Source organism: Odocoileus virginianus, chromosome 24 (genome assembly GCF_023699985.2).
Source record: "Odocoileus virginianus isolate 20LAN1187 ecotype Illinois chromosome 24, Ovbor_1.2, whole genome shotgun sequence".
Classification (NCBI taxonomy): domain Eukaryota; kingdom Metazoa; phylum Chordata; class Mammalia; order Artiodactyla; family Cervidae; genus Odocoileus; species Odocoileus virginianus.
Window position 1 is genome coordinate 41,204,437 of NC_069697.1, and position 10,715 is coordinate 41,215,151.

Below are 10,715 nucleotides of genomic sequence, written 5' to 3' on the forward strand. Positions count from 1 at the left end.
AGCCCTAACCCTCATTCCTTCATTGATGCAACCTCTTAACATTGAATTTCTAGTCATAGGGCAGAGAAGTTGGATGTAAGTGTCTATATGCCCCCGAAACATGCTAAACAAATAATAGTTTAAATGAGACAAGACTGAGGTGGAACTAATTTATAGGTACCAATTTTTAAAAAGTGACAAGTATCTCAATTTAAAAATAAATTGGGGACAGTTTTTCTATTTTCAAAAGGAAAGGAAAAGGAAAGAGCTTCCCTGGTGGCTCAGCTGGTAAAGCGGCTGCCTGCAACACTGGAGACCTGGGTTTGATCCCTGGGTCGAGAAGATCCTCTGGAGAAGGAAATGGCAACCCACTCCAGCTCTCTTGCTTGGAAAATTCCATGGATGGAGGGGCCTGGTAGGCTAAAGTCCGTGGGGTCGCAAAGAGTCGGACATGACTGACTGACTTCATTATATAGAAATGCCTTTAGCAGGAGTTTCCTGGTATATCTTACCTAGACTTTGATACTTTAAAAAAAAAAAATTCTGGCTGCATCACAACCAGGGTGAGATCATAGTTACCCAACCAGGGATTGAACCCACACCCCTTGCAGTGAAAGTGTAGAGTCTTAAACACCAGACCCCCAGAAGTCCCTAGATTTTGATACATAAAATTTGCAGCTCCTTATAGCATTCATTACTCTCATTACACTTTCCAAAGCAAAGTAAAATTTTTAAATAAGCTAAGTTTTAAAATAATAGATAGACATAGAGGAAAAAAGTGTAAAAGGAGGTAAACTCTAAAAAGGATTAGCCCAGGGGGCTTCTCTGGAGGCTGAGTGGTGGAGTCTGCCTGCCAATGCAGGGCTCGATCCTGATTCGGGAAGGTCCCACATGCTGTGGAGCAACCAAGGCTGTGTGCCACAGCTGTTGAGCCTGGGCTCTCGAGCCCAGGAGCCGAAACGGCAAGCCTGCGCACCCGAGAGCCTGCGCTCCACAAGAGAAGCCGCCGCAATGAGGAGCAGCCTGAGCACTGCAGCTAGGGAGTAGCGCCCACTCACCGCAACTACAGAAAGTCAGCACAGCAGCGAAGATCCAGCACAGCCAAAGATTAATTAATTAAATGTACTAGTCCACATTTTGGGATGGTAGTAGTTTTTCCTACTTTTTTGAAACTTTCCACTTACTACTTTTGTAATGAAAGAAGTGCTAAGTCACTCAGTTGTGTTTGACTCTTTGCAATCCCATGGACTGTTGACCACCAGGCTCCTCTGGCCATGGAATTCTCCAGGCAAGAGTACTGGAGAGGATAGCCATTCCCTTCTCCAGGGGATCTTCCCCATCCAGGGATCGAACCCAGGCAGATTCTTTACTGTCTAAGTTACCAGGGGAAAGAAATACGACTGATTTAAAGAATGGAACCTCAAATTTCAGAACACCAGCTTATACAAATGCTACACATTCTTACATATTCACAGAGATTTCCAGAGCTTATACGAAAATAATAGTTGATTTAACTTAGGTTAAAGTTTTTCCTAACTGATCAAGGCAAGGACATGTTCTTCAACATGAAGGCATAGTATTATTATGCACAGTGTTTATCTCATGAAACCCTTAAGGGTGACTAGTGAAGGCATTCAAGACCAAAATATGTAACAGAATTTGTATTATTTCTTTACTTTCTAGCCCAGCAATCTGGGAGTATTCTGTACATACTGTTAGGAGTCTACCTACCATTAGTGATGCCTTCTGAGAATGCCCAAGACGGTGCTTGCACCTGGTGGTTAAAGGAATTAACTACAGAGGTTTGGTCTTCTCACATGCCTCTTAGAAAAGAAAAATAAATGACTGTGAGAAAAGGTGAAAAAAGTTATTAATACAGAGGGATGTTCTGTTTTTTAACTGGGAAAGTTATTCTATTACACGTCTGACACCATATCAACTTTTAAAGATCACTGTTTCATTAGAGTGTTTCTGTCATTTAAATAATAATGTATTACATGGACAATAACAACTGTCTTTTCCTCTTGTAAATTTGAGAAAACTGCACAGCTGATTTCCCTGCCAAGCAATATCCTTCACTGAAGGCCTGCTGTGTACAGGATGCAGTGCATGAGGCCCCTGAGGTTAGAAGACAACTCAAAATGATGTTATAATCTGCTGTGGAGAGGATGCAAAGCAGCAAGGCAGTGAATGTAAACGGGAGTAGAGTCCTCAGGCAACACTGGTGAAAAAATGGGGGCGGGATGAATTCAAATCTAGCTCACTGGACTTGTGGTCATAATGGATGCAAGGAGGATATGATTCAAAGAAGTCCTTCCCACTGGCCAGACTCCGTTCCAGGATTTGTGTATTTATTGTCTCTAATTCTAAGGCCACTAAGCAAGTAAGTGCCGATCTGCTATCTGAATTAAGCCTGTCCCGCCCCACTAGGATGAAAATGAAGTCATGAGAAACTCAGGAGGCAAATGACTTTTGTTGCAGCAAGAAACCTGAGAGAATACAGTGGTGAAAAGAAAGTTTCCATAGAGAGCTCTACAAGTCTAAAATGATTGGGCAAATATCTGAGATAATGTCCAACAAGCAGTAAAATTATTGAAGGTTTTTTTTTCAATATTTAAATCAGGGAAGCGACATGAAGATATCCGTAAATTATCTATAAATGAATTTTTTTTTTTAATGTGGTGAAAAAAAAAAAAATGTGGTGAGGTCAATCTAGGCAGATGTTCCTGTGATCTTAGAGGAAGGCCTAGTACAGGATGTGGGCTGGGAAGGTGTGAACCAAAAATAAGCATATAAAAATACTGAAACTTCACTGAGAAATAAATGAAATCCACCTAACATGATAGCTAAAAAAATCTTCTGAAAAGGTTGAAATTTTGAAATTTAGAATATGAAAGATATTTTGCTAAGATGACCTTAAGTGGTTGGGTGAACATCTAAGTAGTTGTATTCTGAAGGCAGATCTGCAGGACTGAAACAGGGAGAGAGGGCAACATTGGGAATTCCCTGGTGGTCCAGTGGTTAAGACTCCCTGCTTTCACTGCCAGGGACCCAGGTTCCATCCCCAGTGGAGGAACTAAGATCTTGTAAGCCATGCTGAGAGAGACAGAAGGTAACATCGATCAATTGTTTAAAACAGGAATTTTTAAAGGAGTTTTAGAAGAGAATGGTAAGAATTCAAGGATGTTTTAGGATCACCACACTCCTAAAAACAATCAATTATGGTGCTCTTATCCAAAATAATAATATTGTAATAATATTTTAATATATAATTTCACATGCATTTCATAGTAGTAAACTACTAACCACATGGGGACTCTCACAATTGCTTGTCACTTCACACTGCCCTTGTTCTATTTTCTGTTTCTCTTTGCTAGTTCCTGTTAATAGTTCATTATACAATTTGCCATTATATTAAACACTTCTGAGCAACTTCTAAACGTGCTGGTGCTTTCAGATATTTATCTTGCTAAAGTAGTATTTGTAAATGTCAAAAATTCCCTATATTATTGAAAACTGGCTGTGTGATAGACAATATGGCCACAAACTTTTAAACAAGTTTTTAAAGAAATTACTAAAATATAATTTTTGAAAATAACTATTACTAAAAAATAATTTTTTAGTAAATAAAAAAATTTAGTAAACTAAATAAAAAAAACACAATTCAGAATCCAAATAACCAGAAAATGCAACTATCATCTTTTCACAATACAATGAATATTTGCAGTTACTGTCATGAACCTACAGATCTAATCAGTAGTTTTAAAACATTTATTAAAAGTACTCACCTAGTGCCAGATATCCTGTAGTGTGAAGTCAAGTGGGCCTTAGGAAGCATTCCTATGAACAAAGATAGTGGAGGTGATGGAATTTCAGCTGAGCTACTTAAAATCCTAAAAAATGATGCTGTTAAAGAGATGTACTCAATATGTCAGCAAATTTGGAAAACACAGCAGTGGCCATGGGACCAGTAAGTTTTCATTCCAATCCCACAGAAGGGCAACACCAAAGAATGTTCATACTACCATACAATTAATTCATTTCACATGCTAGCAAAGTAATGCTCAAAATCCTTGAAGCTAGGTTTCTACACTACATGAACCAAGAACTTCCAGATGTACAAGCTGGATTTAGAAAAGGCAGGGCAACCAGAGATCAAATTGCCAACATCTGCTGGGTCATAGAAAAAGCAAGAGAATTCCCAAAAAAATCTACCTCTGCTTCATTGACTACGCAAAAGCCTTTAACTGTGTGGATCACAATAACTGGAAAATTCTTAGAGATGGGAATACCAGACGACCTTACCTGTCTCCTGAGAAATCTATATGCAGGTCAAGAAGCAACAGTTAGAACTGGACATGGGATGGACTGGTTCAGAATTGGGAAAGGAATACAAAGCTGCATATTGTCGCCCTGCTTATTTAACTTATATGCAGAGTACATCATGAGAAATGCTGGCCTGGATGAAGCACAAGCTGAAATCAAGATTGCCAGAAGAAATATCAATAACCTCAGATATGCAGATGATACCACCTTAATGGCAGAAACCAAAGAAAAATTAAAGAGCCTCCTGATGATGAAAGAGGAGAGTGAAAAAGCTGGCTTAAAACAACAGTCAGAAAACAAAGATCATGGCATTCGGTCCCATCACTTCATGACAAATAGAAGGGTTGAAAAAGTGGAAACAGTGACAGTTTATTTTCTTGGCTTCTAAAATCACTGTGGATGGTGACTGCAGCCATGAAATTAAAAGACATTTGCTCCTTGGAAGAAAAGCTATGACAAACCTAGAGAGCTTATTAAAAAGCAGAGACATCAATTTCCCAACAGAGGTCTATATGTAAACCAAATCCATGGTTTTTCCTTTTCATACTGTTTGTGAGGTTCTTAAAGCAAGAATACTGAAGTGGTTTGCCATTCCCTTATCCAGTGGACCACATTTTGTCAGGCCCTAACTAGCAGGGACATGCTCTTCAGATTGCCAACATAAGCTGGAACATAGAAAACGCAAGGAAATTCACCAAATCCACCTACTTCTGATTCGTTGACTATGCCAAAGCCTTTTACAAAGGCCCATATAGTCAAAGTTATTGTTTTTCCAGTAGTCACGTATGGATGTGAGAGTTGGGCCATAAATAAAGAAGGCTGAGCACTGAACAATTGACACCCTCAAACTGTGATTCTGAAGAAGACTCTTAAGAGTCTTTTGGACAGCAAGGAGATCAAACCAGTCAATCCTAAAGGAAATCAACCCTGAATATTCATCGGAAGGACCGATGCTGACCTGCCTCTTAAGAATCGGTATGCAAATCAGGAAGCAACAGAACTGTACATAGAACAACAGACTGGGACAAAATAGGAAAAGGAGTACGTCAAGGTTGTATATTGTTACCCTGCTTCTTTAACTTATATGCAGAGTACATCATGAGAAACGCTGGGTTGGATGGAACACAAGCTGGAATTAAGATTGCCAGGAGAAATATCAATAGCCACAGATATGCAGATGACACCACCCTTATCGCAGAAAGTGAAGAACTAGAGAGCCTCTTGATGAAAGTGAAAGAGGAGAGTGAAAAAGTTGGTTTAAAGCTCAACATTCAGAAAACTAAGATCATGGCATCCGATACCATCACTTCATGGGAAATAGATGGGGAAACAGTGGAAACAGTGGCAGACTTAGGTTTTTTGGGCTCCAAAATCACTGCAGATGGTGACTGCAGCCATGAAATTAAAAGACGCTTACTCCTTGGAAGGAAAGTTATGACCAACCTAGACAGCATATTAAAAAGCAGAGACATTATACTTTGCCAGCAAAGGTCCATCTAGTCAAGGCTATGGTTTTTCCAGTAGTCATGTATGGATGTGAGAGTTGGACCATAAAGAAGGCTGAGCGCCAAAGAACTAATGCTTTCAAATTGTGGTGCTGGAGAAGACTCTTGAGAGTCCCATGAACAGCAAGGAGATCAAACCAGTCAATCCTAAAGGAAATCAACACTGCATTAGCAACTTAGCAACTGAACAACAAATTTAAAAATAAAAAATCAGACTTAACAGCTGAACAACAAAGTTAAAAACCTAAACTAAGTTATGCCAACAGCTAACCTTGGTTTGCCTTTGGGACCCACAATCTCCTGCTTTAAAACCAGCTTCAAGACTCACGTCCCAGTGCTTAGACTCATTCAATATCAATAAACTCTTATTAAGCACCTGTATGTATATCACAGTCAAGAAGACATTCTTGGCCTCATGGAATTTAGGTTCACAGACAACACACAGAAGTCACATGCAATTACAACAGCACCTTTCATGTTGACAAGGGACAGGGTAGCTAATCCGAGTCCCATCCATGCCCTAGCTACACCCCTTTCAGACTGTTCAGAAGTACCGCTTGTTGAGAAACTACTTAAGCCAGCCTGCCATATGGTAACACAAGTGAACAAGATAGGGAGACAATGGCATTTCGTGGCCCTACTAAATTGTGTCATTATTCTCAAGTTGGCCTTATTCCATGCTTTACAAGCTGCCAACTGGGTCACACTGCCCAGATGTGTGTACTTCCATAGTGGGCAGGCATGGCCATTCTAAAAGCAGCAGCGTATTTCCACTAGTGCCTCTGATTACCCAAATAGGCGATACTCAAATATAATTTTTAACAAGACTCATTATAATGGAGATGTGGCCAAAATAGCAGGGTAGGAAGACCCTGAGCTCACCTCCTCCCACAGGCACACCAAAATTACAACAGGGAAACTACTGATGAGAAAAAACTGGAAGACTAGCAGCAAATATCTTCAATGAAAGATATAGAGAAGGAAGTGCAAGAAGACATGTAAGAGGGCAGGTGATGCAATATAGCTAAAACTGATACCCCCAGGTGAATGACCCACAAATGGTAGGATAATTAAAGTTGCAGAGGTTCTCCCATGGAGTGAGTGGTCCAAGTTCCACAATGGGCTCCCCAGCCCAGAGACTCCTGCACCAGGATGGGCCCTTAGAACAGCTGGCTTTAAAGACCAGCAGGGCTTACTTCTGGGAGAGCCAGGGGACTGTGGGAAGTAGAGACCCCACTCTTAAAGATGCACACAAACTCTCACATGCTCCAGGACTCAGGCCAGAAGCAGTAATTTGAAAGGCGCCTGAGTCAGATCCACCATCTGATCTTGGAGGCTCCTGGTGAGGCAGGAGGAAACTGCAGCTTGTCCTGGGGACACAGACTTTATCTTTGGGAGCTTGTTCTATCACATGAACACGGCTGCTGGCAAGTGCCATTTTGGAGTCCTCTCTCTAGTATTCGCCTCAGGATCCAGCCCCTCCCACCAGCCTGCTGGCATCAGTATTGGGATGCCCAGGCCAAGCAGCTAACCAGGTGGAGCAAGAGTCCCACCAACAACAGGCCTGCTGCCTTATGACCCCCTGAGCCCACAGTCAACCCAGGACCTGGCTATCTCTACCAGAGGGCTCAGACAGACCCTGGTTGGGTCCACCAATTGGCACTACTCACAGGACCAAGCTCACCCATCAGGGGGTAGACCCAGGATCCTGTGGGCGCCACTCCACCCACCAGCAGGACAAAACCTCAACTTTGGGATCCCCAGGACCCTGGGCTAAAGACCTCAGGTCCTGGATCTGCCTCCCAGTGCATCAGCATTAGCCCCAAGACACCCTGGGCCTTGGCCCTGCCCACCAGCAAGCAGATAGCAGACCTAGGACTACTTCAACCCTGCACCCTACCGTATCAAGACCCAGCCCACCTACCAGGAGGCCTGCACCTGCCGCAGGACCCTTGGGCCCAAGCCTGCCCAGCAGCAGTCTAAAACCAGCTCTGGGACGCCGTGGGACCCACAGTCAGCTGATCCAGGATACAGCCCCACCTACCAGCAGAACACTACCAGCTCTAGGACTTTTGGGGCCTTGCAGCCAGAGTCCTGGGAACCCAGTTCTGCCCACCAGTGAGTTGGCATTAGCTCTAGCACGGTCTCCCTGCAAGACACCACCAGTCCCAGGAAGCCCCAATCCCACCCACCAGCAGGCAGACACCAACTCTAAGACACCTGTAACCCTTAGCCAGCTGCCCCAGGATCCAGGCCCATTCATTCACCAGTGAGCCAACACCACACCTCAGACCTGGCAGCCAGCTATGTCAGCAACCGGCCCCGCCCACAAGCCAGCATTAGATCTGGGACACACTCACCCCTCTCATTCCCCACAACCCCCCACGCCACTTTGCTCACCCCACTGGTGGACTAGTTGGAGGCCAGGATACCCCAAAGCTCCACAGCCAGCAGCCTTGTAATTCAGCCCTGCCCACCAGCAAATGGCGGCCTCTGCACAAGGCAAGGCCTGGAAACCAACTGGGCTTGGGCCAGCCACATCCATCAGATGGCCCACAGTAATCAGCTCACCACAACAGAACAGTTCAGGCACAAATAGGGGGCACGCCTATGGCATACAGCCCCAGTCACCAGGTAATGGTCACAATGATGTTCCGTACCTGAGACAAAGTGCTGCAGGTGAACAGAGCAAAACGTTAGACAGTCTTAACAAGGAATTATAAAATATAAAGAAAAGCCAGAGAAGAATACAACTGAAATAAAAAATACACTAGAAGGAATCAATAGTACACTAGACAATACAGAGGAATGGATCCACAAGCTAGAAGACAGCAGTGGGAATCACTGGAGTGGAACATAAAGAGCAAGCAAATAAAAAGAAATGAGGACACCAGTGTTCACAGCAAATCATCACAATAGCCAAGGTATGGAAGCAACCCGAGTGTCCATCAACAAATGGACAGATACGATATGGTGTGTACACACACACATACACACAATGGAATACTACTTAGCCATAAGAGAATGAAACTCTGCTGTTTGCAACAACATGAATGGACATGAACTGTGTTATGTTTAGTAAAGTAAGTCAGAGAAAGACAAAATAATGTATGCTATCACTTATATGGGGAGTTTAAAAAATAAAACTTGTGAATGTAACAAAAACAAACATATAGAAAACAAGCTAGTGTTTACCAGAGGGGTGAGGGGAAAAGGAAGAGGGGAGGGCAAGATAGGGGTAGAAGATCAAGAGGTACAAACACAATGTATAAAATGTTACAAGGATATATACAGAGAATATAGCCAATATTTTGTAACTATAAATAGGACACAATCTTTGAAAATTGTGAATCACTGTTCTATCCCTTACACTGTGCATCAACTATATTTCAATTTTAAAAAAAGAAAGAAAATGAGTTTAAGAGACCTGAGGGAGAGCATCTAGTGGAGCGACATTCACATTACAGGAGTCTCAGAAGAAGGGAGGAAGGGACAGAGAATCCGAGGACATAATAGCTAAAAGCTTCCCTAAGCTAGGAGACAGACATCCAGGTCCAGGAAGCCAAGAGAGTCTCAAACTCAAAGAGGACCACGCCAACACAAAAGTTAAAGAATATTAAAGCTGCAAAGCAAAAGCAACTAGTTAAGTACAAAGGAACTCCCATAAGGCTATCAGCTGACTTTTCAGCAAAAACTCTGCAGGCGAGAAGGGAATGGTACAATATACTTAAAGTGTATATTGTGTAATATACATATTATGGTATTGGGAGGAAAGGGAAAAACACACACACACAGACACAAAAAACCTGACAAGGCTTTCACTCAAATTTGATGGAGAAATCAAGCATGTTACAGACAAGCAAAAGCTAAGAGTTCAGTACTACCAAACCAGCTTACAAGAAACGTTAAACAGACTTCCTAAGGGGGGCAGGCTAGGGGGCGGGGCACAACTAGAAAAATAAAAATTACAAAAGGAAAAAAAATCTCACTGGTAAAGGCAAATTTATAAAGTAAGAAGATTAAAAGACAAAATTATCATTAGTAAAATTGCCTATATCCACAATAAGTAGTTAGGGGGATACAGAAAAAAAGATGTATAATATGACATCAAAAACAGTAAACATGGAGGGAAATGGTCAGCAAAAATGCCAGGATTGTTAAGATGTCTTTGAACTGAAGAGATCAGCAACTTAAAATAATAGGCAGGTAGGGAGACAGATAACTTTATGGTAATCAGAAAACCAAAAACCTGTAATAGATACACAGAAAAAAGGAATTATAACATTAAAGAATCTTCAAATCACAAGGGAAGAAAACTAGAGCCAAAAACTATAAAACCCTCAAACAATTAACAAAATGGCATTAAGTACATACCTATTAAAAATCACATTAAATGTAAATGAACTAAATGCTCCAGTCAAAAGACACAGAACGGCTGAACAGATACAGAAACAACACCAATGTATATGCTGCCTGAGGCTTGTTTCAAATCTGAGGAAACAGAAAGTAAGTAGATGGGAAAACAAGCATTCCGTGAAAACGGGGGTGGGGGGAATGAGGAAGCAATGCTTATATCAGACAGAATAAGCTTGAAAATAAAGACTCTCACAAGAGACTAAGGACAATACATAATGATAAAGGACAAAGCTAAGAAGGCATTAACAGTAGCAAACGCGTGGAACTCGGGCGCCTAAGCACACAGAGCAACGATGAACAAAGGGAGAAACAGAGTGACACATACTGAGGGGCTTGCGTGACACCACAAAACAAGTGTCCATCAATTTAACAAAACTGAAATCATATCATCTTTTCTGACTACAATGTGAGGAGACTAGAAAATAAATACAAGGGGAAAAAAACCTGCAAAAAACACAACACACACCAACATTTCAAAACAATTAACAA